We start from the raw sequence: 9,748 nt of genomic DNA on the forward strand, positions 1-9,748 counted from the left end.
AAGGGCAACTCCAGGCAAAGGAAAAATTATATTATCTTTTATTAAACAGCTTTGCAATGGTATAGGACTACGCACCAATGCGTTTCATCCCACAGGACTATCTCATATACACACTCTACAACACTCTGTGCTACAGAGTGTGTATATGAGCATGTGACAGGGTGAATGAACGTCACCAGCCATATACCTGGCAAACCTATGTTTAGGCTTGCAGTGCAGCAGTGACGAGGTTAAGTTTCAGTTGAGAAGGGCTGCTTAATTAGTCTGACCCCAGCTGCATAATCAAGGTGTTTTAAAACCCCTAGGCTGTACACACATGCAAGCTAGCTGGTCAGGAGCCAGGACTGAAATACTGAAGAGAGTACTGTTATACGGTCTGTTTTTCAAAGTACATGTGTAATGAACTGTTTGTGTCCTGCATGCTGAAGAGAAGCTGCCTTGTTTTCAAGCCTGAAGAGAAGCTATTTTGTTTTTGTCTGCTGAAGAGAAGCTATTTTGTTTTTGTCTGTTGAAGAGAAGCTATTTTGTTTTTGTGTGATGTATATTTTTATGGCTCAATAAAGAAGCCTTATCAAGAGAACCTGTGTGAGTGGTTGCATGTACCCTGCAACATATGGTGTCAGAAGTGCCGGGATTTTGAGAGACCCCTGCAGTTGAAGGGCCACACACACACACAAAAATGAGAAAAATAGAAGAATTTTTAAAACAGTTTCTGTGCGAGCAGACCAGACAGCAGGGACTGTTAATGCAGGAGCAGGCCCAACTACTATTGCAGCAGCAAACCCAGCTCCTAACCCAGCAGCAGGCAGCACAGGATGAGCGGATGTCCAAGCTGTTGACCCAATTCCAGGGGTCTGCCAGTCCAGAACTTGCGTACAAACCCCCGGTCCTCCTGAGGAATATGGCTCCGAACGAGAATCTAGAGGCTTTTCTACTGACATTTGAAAGGGTTGCCGAAGCTCAGGGCTGGGCTGCAGATCGCTGGGCAACTGCTTTGGCCCTGCTCCTCATAGGAGAAGCCCAGGCCTCATATCAGGGCCTCCCAGCAGATCGGGCAATGGACTACCAACAAGTAAAAGCCGCCATACTGGATCGCTTAGGTCTGACCCCAGAGACCTACCGGCAGCAGTTCCAGAACCTGAAGTACACCGCTAAGATGAGACCCCGGGTCCTCGCTCAGCGGTTATTGGACTTGTGTACTCACTCGATACAACCTGAGGAGCGCACTAAGGAGGCAATTCTTGAGCAAGTGGTGTTGGAACAATTCCTACAGATAATAACCCCTTCCGCACGCTCGTGGGTAAAACGCCATGCTGCTGAAACCCTCGCATTGGCGGTCCGACTCGTTGAGAATTTCCTTGGGGCCTAGGATCAGGCAAGTGCCTTAGACCCGATGAAGGTGCCTTACACCCAGCACTTGCGGAGACCCAAAGAGAGAGATTGGAACAACAGGGAAACTATGGCCCCTCCATGCGCAACCGCCAACTGCCACGAAAGGAGCAGTCCATCCAACAAGGAAGAAGTCAAAATGCCGGGCACCGCCGAGACCCTCATCCCCTTCCTGATAACAGCTTGTTGCCAAATGAGAGGAACTTCCGAGGACGTCGCCCACAGGACCCACCAGATGCCTGTTCTCCAGTATCCGGTTCAGCGGAGCGCTATCCACAGCCCCCTCCTGCCAGGGAACCCTCTCCATGTTCGGCCTGCAGAGAACAAGGCAACCGGCATGTGGACTGTCCACAGATGGATTGTTCCTTCATCAGGACCGTCGCCTCGGCCTACTCTGGAGAAAATTACAAGCCCTGGCTACTTCCAGCCCAGGTTGGGGGAAAACCCATCCAGGCCCTTGTAGATTCGGGCTCTGGGAAAACTCTGGTCTTCCAGGAACTGTTACCGCCTAACGTGTGTTCTTTTGACTCTCCATGGAGTTTAGAATGTATACACGGCGATGTAAAATGGTATCCGATGGCCAAAATCCGGCTACAGGTAAAAGGTCAGGAGGCCTACCTTGAAGTAGGAGTCGCTCCTTGGCTCCCTGCCCCCGTTGTGCTTTGCCGGGACTGGCCTTTCTTTTCGGACCTAATGGCTCCAGTCTCTCACGAGGAGCCTTATTCTATGGCTCAGGAGAATCTGGCAAACTGTTCCCCTTCTCGGCAGACCTTTTTCCCAGTAGACACCGGGTTCCAAAGACTCGGAAGCAAAGACACTCTGACAAACAGGACTGGTTGCAGAAATCTGGGTCTCAAGGTGACCATTCTAGTAGCCAGAAGTCACAAGTGATGGCTGGGGATGGCCATAGGGAGGAGGATATGGGCCCTGGAGATTTACCAGACCTATACCTCCCTGATTTTCGCCAGAGGCAAAGGGAAGACCCAGTCCTTGCTAGACAGTATGATAAGGTGGTAAAAATTGATGAGCAGATATTGAATGCACAGGGGTGATAGTATCCCCCCATTTTGAATTATCAAATGATATCCTGTATAGGGTGAATAGGCAGACACAAACAGGGGAGGTCACCAGACAGATATTGGTTCCCAAGGCATTTATTAAATCTGTGTTCACTCTAGCCCATACTGTCCATGGGGTGGTCACCTTGGCAGGGATAAAACATTGGACTGTATTTCGTCCCAATTCTATTGGCCAGGGATGTATAGTGATATTGCAAAGTTATGTGCGGCATGTCCGGAGTGCCAGCTAACTAGTCCGAAGGGACAAAAACCAGCCCCTTTGGTTCCTCTACCCTTGGTGTCAGTTCCCTTTGAGATGATTGGGGTATACTTGGTAGGACCTCTAGAACCTTCTGCGAAAGGACACAGGTTTATTCTTGTAATAGTTGACTATGCAACAAAATATCCTGAGGCGTTCCCCCTGGGAACAGCAAAGGCGAAGCAAGTAGCCAACAAGTTGTTGGACTTCCCCAGGTTATGTTGACAGACCATGGTACAAATTTTATGGCTAAACTGATGCAGGATGTCTTAAAATTACTAGAAGTCAAGTCTGTTCGGACATCGGTCTACTATCCCCAGACTGACGGATTGGTGGAAAGATTTAATCGAACTCTAAAAGGGATGCTGAGAAATTTTGTGGATTCAGAGAAGAGAGCCCGGGATGAACTTCTCCCTTTTCTGCTGTTTGCAGTGTGGGAAGTTCTCCAGGCCTCCACGGGATTCTCTCCATTTGAACTGCTGTATGGCCGCCAACGCCAGAGTATCCTAGACCTCCTAAAGGAGTCCTGGGAGGAACAGTGGTCCCCTTCTAAGAATACCCTGCAATATGTATTGAACCTTATGAAGCGCCTAGATGTGGTCGGGCATTTGCTAGGGAGAATCTTAGATCAGCCCAGGACAGTCAGGAGAGACATTACAATCAAAATGCTCGTATGATAGTGTTTCACCCAGGATATCAGGTGATGTTGTTGTTACCCAGTTGTGAGAGCAAACTTCTAGCCAAATGGCAGGGCCCATTCGAAGTACTCTGCCGCACGGGTGATGTGGATTACGAGATCGCTCAACCAGGGTCCAGGAAGGGTAAACAAATTTACCATGTGAACTTGCTGAAACCCTGGAAGATGCAGCGGTCTCTATTCATCCACCCGGTGGAGGAGGAAACGGACTTGGGTCCTCAGCCCCCATGGGAAAACATCGTGGCTGACGATAAAATCCCAATGGGTAGACAGTTGTCCTCTGAACAAAAAGGTGACTTGTTAGAAATAATTACACAATTCCATGATGTTTTTTCTGATTTGCCAGGGCAAACAAATTTAATTTCACATGTGATCGCGACAGCACCTGGGGTAAAAGTACGTTCCCGTCCTTATAAGTTGCCTGAAAGTCGTAGGGCTCTGGTAGAGGAGGTACAAGAAATGTTACACTTAGGAGTGATTGAGGAATCATGCAGTGAGTGGTGTAGTCCACTAGTTATGGTCCCTAAACCCGATGGGAGTTAAGATTTTGTGTGGACCTTCGAAAGGTAAATGCGGTATCCAAGTTTGACGCATATCCGGTGTCAAGGGTGGACGAGTTAATTGACGCCCTTGGTAATGCGGAATATATATCCACGCTGGACTTAACAAAAGGATACTGGCAAATACCTTTAGAGGAAAAGTCCAAGTGCAAAACTACCTTTACCACTCCCATGGGTTTATACCAGTTTGTGACAATGCCATTTGGACTGCATGGAGCCCCAGCCACATTTCAGAGACTCATGGATAAAGTGCTGAGACCCCATAGGGTTTATGCCGCAGCCTACCTAGATGACATTGTCATTTATAGTAAACACTGGTGGGCCCATCTAAATAGGCTGAAAGCAGTCCTCAAGTCGCTAAGAGAGGCAGGGCTCACAGCCAACCCTAAGAAATGTGCCTTAGGTAAGGCGGAAACCAAGTACCTGGGGTATGCAGTGGGTTCTGAAAAAGTAAGGTCACTAGCCGATAAGGTAGCTGCCCTGAAAGAAGTTCCGACCCCCCGAACAAAAACGCAGGTACGCTATCTGCTGGGTTTAGCAGGGTACTATCGGTGGTTCATGCCCAACTAATCGGAAGTTGCAGCCCCATTAACGGACCTCACAAAAAAGTGTGCCCCTACACAAGTGGTATGGTCAAGGGAGTGTCAGAGAGCCTTTGAGGACATAAAAAGGTGTCTATCAGAGGGTCCTGTCCTTAGAAGCCCAGGCTTCAACAGGCCTTTTGTCATGCAAGCAGATGCATCAGAGATAGGGCTAGGGGCAGTGTTGTCACAACAGTTTTAGGGAGTGGAACATCCGATCCTTTTTCTGAGTAGGAAATTGTTCCAGAGGGAAAAAACTACTCAGTGATTGAGAAGGAGTGCCTCGCAATAAAGTGGGCAATCGAGGCTTTGAGGCATTACCTGGCAGGAGTCCATTTTACTCTGGTGACGGACCATGCTCCATTGAAGTGGTTAAATAGTATGAAGGACTCCAATGCTAGATTGACCAGGTGGTATATGGCCCTCCAACCCTTCTCGTTTGAGATTCAGCACAGGCCTGGAAAAGAAAATGCAAATGCTGACTTATTTTCTAGAGAAGGGGTGGATGGTCGGGCTTTAGCAGTGCATGGCCCCAGCCACACACTAACGTTGGAGGAATGTGACAGGGTGAATGAACGTCACCAGCCATATACCTGGCAAACCTATGTTTAGGCTTGCAGTGCAGCAGTGACAAGGTTAAGTTTCAGTTGAGAAGGGCTGCTTAATTAGTCTGACCCCAGCTGCATAATCAAGGTGTTTTAAAACCCCTAGGCTGGACACACATGCAAGCTAGCTGGTCAGGAGCCAGGACTGAAATACTGAAGAGATTACTGTTATACGGTCTGTTTTTCAAAGTACATGTGTAATGAACTGTTTGTGTCCTGCATGCTGAAGAGAAGCTGCCTTGTTTTCTAGCCTGAAGAGAAGCTATTTTGTTTTTGTCTGCTGAAGAGAAGCTATTTTGTTTTTGTCTGTTGAAGAGAAGCTATTTTGTTTTTGTGTGATGTATATTTTTATGGCTCAATAAAGAAGCCTTATCAAGAGAACCTGTGTGTGTGGTTGCATGTACCCTGCAACATATGGTGTCAGAAGTGCCGGGATTTTGAGAGACCCTGCAGTTGAAGGGCCACACACACACACAAAAATGAGAAAAATAGAAGAATTTTTAAAACAGTTTCTGTTCGAGCAGACCAGACAGCAGGGACTGTTAATGCAGGAGCAGGCCCAACTACTATTGCAGCAGCAAACCCAGCTCCTAACCCAGCAGCAGGCAGCACAGGATGAGCGGATGTCCAAGCTGTTGACCCAATTCCAGGGGTCTGCCAGTCCAGAACTTGCGTACAAACCCCCGGTCCTCCTGAGGAATATGGCTCCGAACGAGAATCTAGAGGCTTTTCTACTGACATTTGAAAGGGTTGCCGAAGCTCAGGGCTGGGCTGCAGATCGCTGGGCAACTGCTTTGGCCCTGCTCCTCATAGGAGAAGCCGAGGCCTCATATCAGGGCCTCCCAGCAGATCGGGCAATGGACTACCAACAAGTAAAAGCCGCCATACTGGATCGCTTAGGTCTGACCCCAGAAACCTACCGGCAGCAGTTCCGGAACCTGAAGTACACCGCTAAGATGAGACCCCGGGTCCTCGCTCAGCGGTTATTGGACTTGTGTACTCACTCGATACAACCTGAGGAGCGCACTAAGGAGGCAATTCTTGAGCAAGTTGTTTTGGAACAATTCCTACAGGTCATACCCCCTTCCGCACGCTCTTGGGTAAAACGCCATGCTGCTGAAACCCTAGCTTTGGCGGTCCGACTCGTTGAGAACTTCCTTTGGGCCGAGGTGCAGGTGAGTGTCCTGGACCCGACGGATCTGACTCCACCGGCACTTGGGGATGCCCAAAGAGGAAGGTCGGACCAACGGAGAACCTACGGCCCATCCATACACAACCGCCAAGTCCCACGGAAGGAGCAGTCATTCCAGCAAGGAGGGGTTCAAATGCTGGTCCCCGCCGAGACACTCATCTACTTCCTGATGTCGGCTCGTCGCCAAATGAGAGGAACTTCAGAGGACGTCGCACACAGGACCCATCGGAGGCCTGGTCTCCAGTATCCGGTCCCGCTGAGCGGTATCCACGGCACCATCCGGCAAGGGAACCCTCTCCATGTTCGGCCTGCGGAGAACAAGGCCACCATCATGTGGACTGTCCACAGATGGAATGCTCCTTCAGCAGGACAGTCGCCTTGGCCTTCCCCAGAGAAAGTGGCAAGCCCTGGCTACTTCCAGTCCAGATTGGTGGTAAAACTGTCAAGGCCCTTATAGATTCAGGCTCTGGAAAAACGCTGGTCTTCCGGGGACTGTTACCGCCTGACGTGCTTTCCTTTGACTCCCCCTGGAGTATAGAGTGTATACACGGCGATGTAAAATGGTATCCGACAGCCAAAATCCTGCTACAGGTGAAAGGTCAGGAGGCCAGGATCGAAGTAGGAGTCGCTCCTTGGATCCCTGCCCCCGTTTTGCTCGGCCGTGACTGGCCTTTCTTTTCAAACCTAATGGCTCCAGTCTCTCAGGAGGAGCCTCATTCTTTGACTCAGGAGAAACCTGGTAAACTGTTCCTCTTTTCGGCAGACCTGTTCCCCAGTAGACACCGGGTTCCAAAGACTCAGAGGCAAAGACGCTGTGACAAACAGGACTGGTTGCAGAAATCTGGGACTCAAGGTGGCCATACTAATAGGCATAAATCACAAGTCATGACTGGGGATGGCCAGAAAGAGGGAGAGATAGGCCCTGGGGATTTACCAGTGCTATGTCTCCCTGATTTTTGCCAGAGGCAGAGGGAAGACCCAGTCCTGGCCAAACAATATGATAAAGTGGTAAATATTGATGACCAGATATTGAATGCACAAAGGGTAATGGTGTTCCCTCCTTTTGAATTATCGAATGATATCCTGTATGGGGTGAACAAGCAGACACAAACAGGGGAGGTCACCAGACAAATATTGGTTCCCAAGGCATTTGTTAAAACTGTCTTCACCCTAGCCCATACTGTCCCTTGGGGTGGTCACCTGGGTAGAGATAAAACCTTGGACCATATTTCGTTCCGCTTCTATTGGCCCGGGATGCATAGTGACATTGTTAAGTTATGTGCGGCATGTCCTGAGTGCCAGCTAACTAGTCCGAAGGGACAAAAACCAGCCCCCTTGGTTCCTCTACCCTTGGTGTCCGTTCCCGTTGAAAGGATTGGTGTAGACTTGGTAGGACCGCTGGAGCCTTCTGCGAAAGGACACAGGTTTATTCTCGTGATAGTCGACTATGCAACAAGATATCCTGAGGCGTTCCCCCTGAGGACAGCAACGGCGAAGCAAGTAGCCAACAAATTGTTGGAGCTGTTCTCACGGGTTGGACTTCCCCAGGTTATGTTGACAGACCAAGGTACAAATTTTATGACTAAAATAATGCAGGATGTCTTAAAATTACTAGAGATCAAGTCTGTTCGGACATCGGTCTACCATCCACAGACTGACAGATTGGTGGAAAGATTTAACCAAACTCTAAAAGGTATGCTGAGAAAATTTATAGATTCAGAGAAGAGAGCCTGGGATGAACTTCTCCCTTTTCTGCTGTTCGCAGTGCGGGAAGTTCCCCAGGCCTCCACGGGGTTCTCTCCATTTGAATTATTGTATGGCCGCCAACCCCGGGGAATTCTAGACCTCCTAAAGGAGTCCTGGGAGGAACAGTGGTCCACTTCTAAGAATACCCTGCACTATGTACTAGACCTTAGGAAGCGCCTAGATGTGGTCGGCCATTTTGCTAGGGAGAATCTTAGATCAGCCCAGGACAGTCAGGAGAGACATTACAATCAGAATGCTCGCATGAGAGTGTTTCACCCGAGAGACCAGGTGATGTTATTATTACCCAGTTGTGAGAGTAAACTCCTAGCCAAATGGCAGGGCCCATTTGAAGTACTCCGCCGCACGGGTGATGTGGATTACGAGATTGCTCAACCAGGGTCCAGGAAGTGTAAACAAATTTACCATGTGAATTTGCTGAAACCCTGGAAGGTGCAGCGGTCTCTATTCATCCACCCGGTGGAGGAGGAAACGGACCTGGGTCCTCAGCCCCCATGGGAGAACATCTTGGGTGATGATAAAATCCCAATGGGTAGACAATTGTTCTCTGAACAAAAAGGGGACTTGTTAGAAATAATTACACAATTCAATGATGTTTTTTCTGATTTACCAGGGCAAACTAATTTAGTTTCCCACGTGATAGAGACAGCACCTGGGGTAAAAGTACGTTCTCGTCCTTACAAGTTGCCTGAAAGCCGTAAGGCCATGGTAGAGAAGGAGGTACAAAAAATGTTACATTTAGGCGTGATTGAGGAATCATGCAGTGAGTGGTGTAGTCCACTAATCCTGGTCCCTAAACCCGATGGGAAGGTAAGATTTTGTGTGGACCTCCGAAAGGTCAATGCGGTATCCAAGTTTGACGCATATCCGATGCCAAGAGTGGACGAGTTAATTGACGCTCTTGGTAACGCGGAATATATATCCACGCTGGACATAACAAAAGGATACTGACAAATACCTTTAGAGGAAAAGTCCAAGTGCAAAACAGCCTTTGCCACTCCCATGGGTTTATACCAGTTTGTGACAATGCCATTTGGACTGCATGGAGCCCCAGCCACATTTCAGAGACTCATGAATAAAGTGCTGAGACCCCATAGGGCTTATGCCGCAGCCTACCTAGATGACATTGTCATTTATAGTAAACACTGGTGGGCCCATCTAAATAGGCTGAAAGCAGTCCTCAAGTCGCTAAGAGAGGCAGGGCTCACAGCCAACCCTAAGAAATGTGCCTTAGGTAAGGCGGAAACCAAGTACCTGGGGTATGCAGTGGGTTCTGAAAAAGTAAGGTCACTAGCCGATAAGGTAGCTGCCCTGAAAGAAGTTCCGACCCCCCGAACAAAAACGCAGGTACGCTATCTGCTGGGTTTAGCAGGGTACTATCGGTGGTTCATGCCCAACTAATCGGAAGTTGCAGCCCCATTAACGGACCTCACAAAAAAGTGTGCCCCTACACAAGTGGTATGGTCAAGGGAGTGTCAGAGAGCCTTTGAGGACATAAAAAGGTGTCTATCAGAGGGTCCTGTCCTTAGAAGCCCAGGCTTCAACAGGCCTTTTGTCATGCAAGCAGATGCATCAGAGATAGGGCTAGGGGCAGTGTTGTCACAACAGTTTTAGGGAGTGGAACATCCGATCCTTTTTCTGAG

At 48.9% G+C, this 9,748-nt stretch overlaps 1 protein-coding gene across 14 annotated transcripts in view; it reads left to right on the forward strand.

The window, feature by feature from the left end:
• DLG2 (discs large MAGUK scaffold protein 2) overlaps positions 1–9,748 on the forward strand; it is a 1,892,764-nt gene that overhangs the window by 1,706,405 nt on the left and 176,611 nt on the right. The window lies entirely within an intron of this gene.

This window comes from Ascaphus truei, chromosome 3 (genome assembly GCF_040206685.1).
Source record: "Ascaphus truei isolate aAscTru1 chromosome 3, aAscTru1.hap1, whole genome shotgun sequence".
In the NCBI taxonomy this organism is placed as follows: Eukaryota; Metazoa; Chordata; class Amphibia; order Anura; family Ascaphidae; genus Ascaphus; species Ascaphus truei.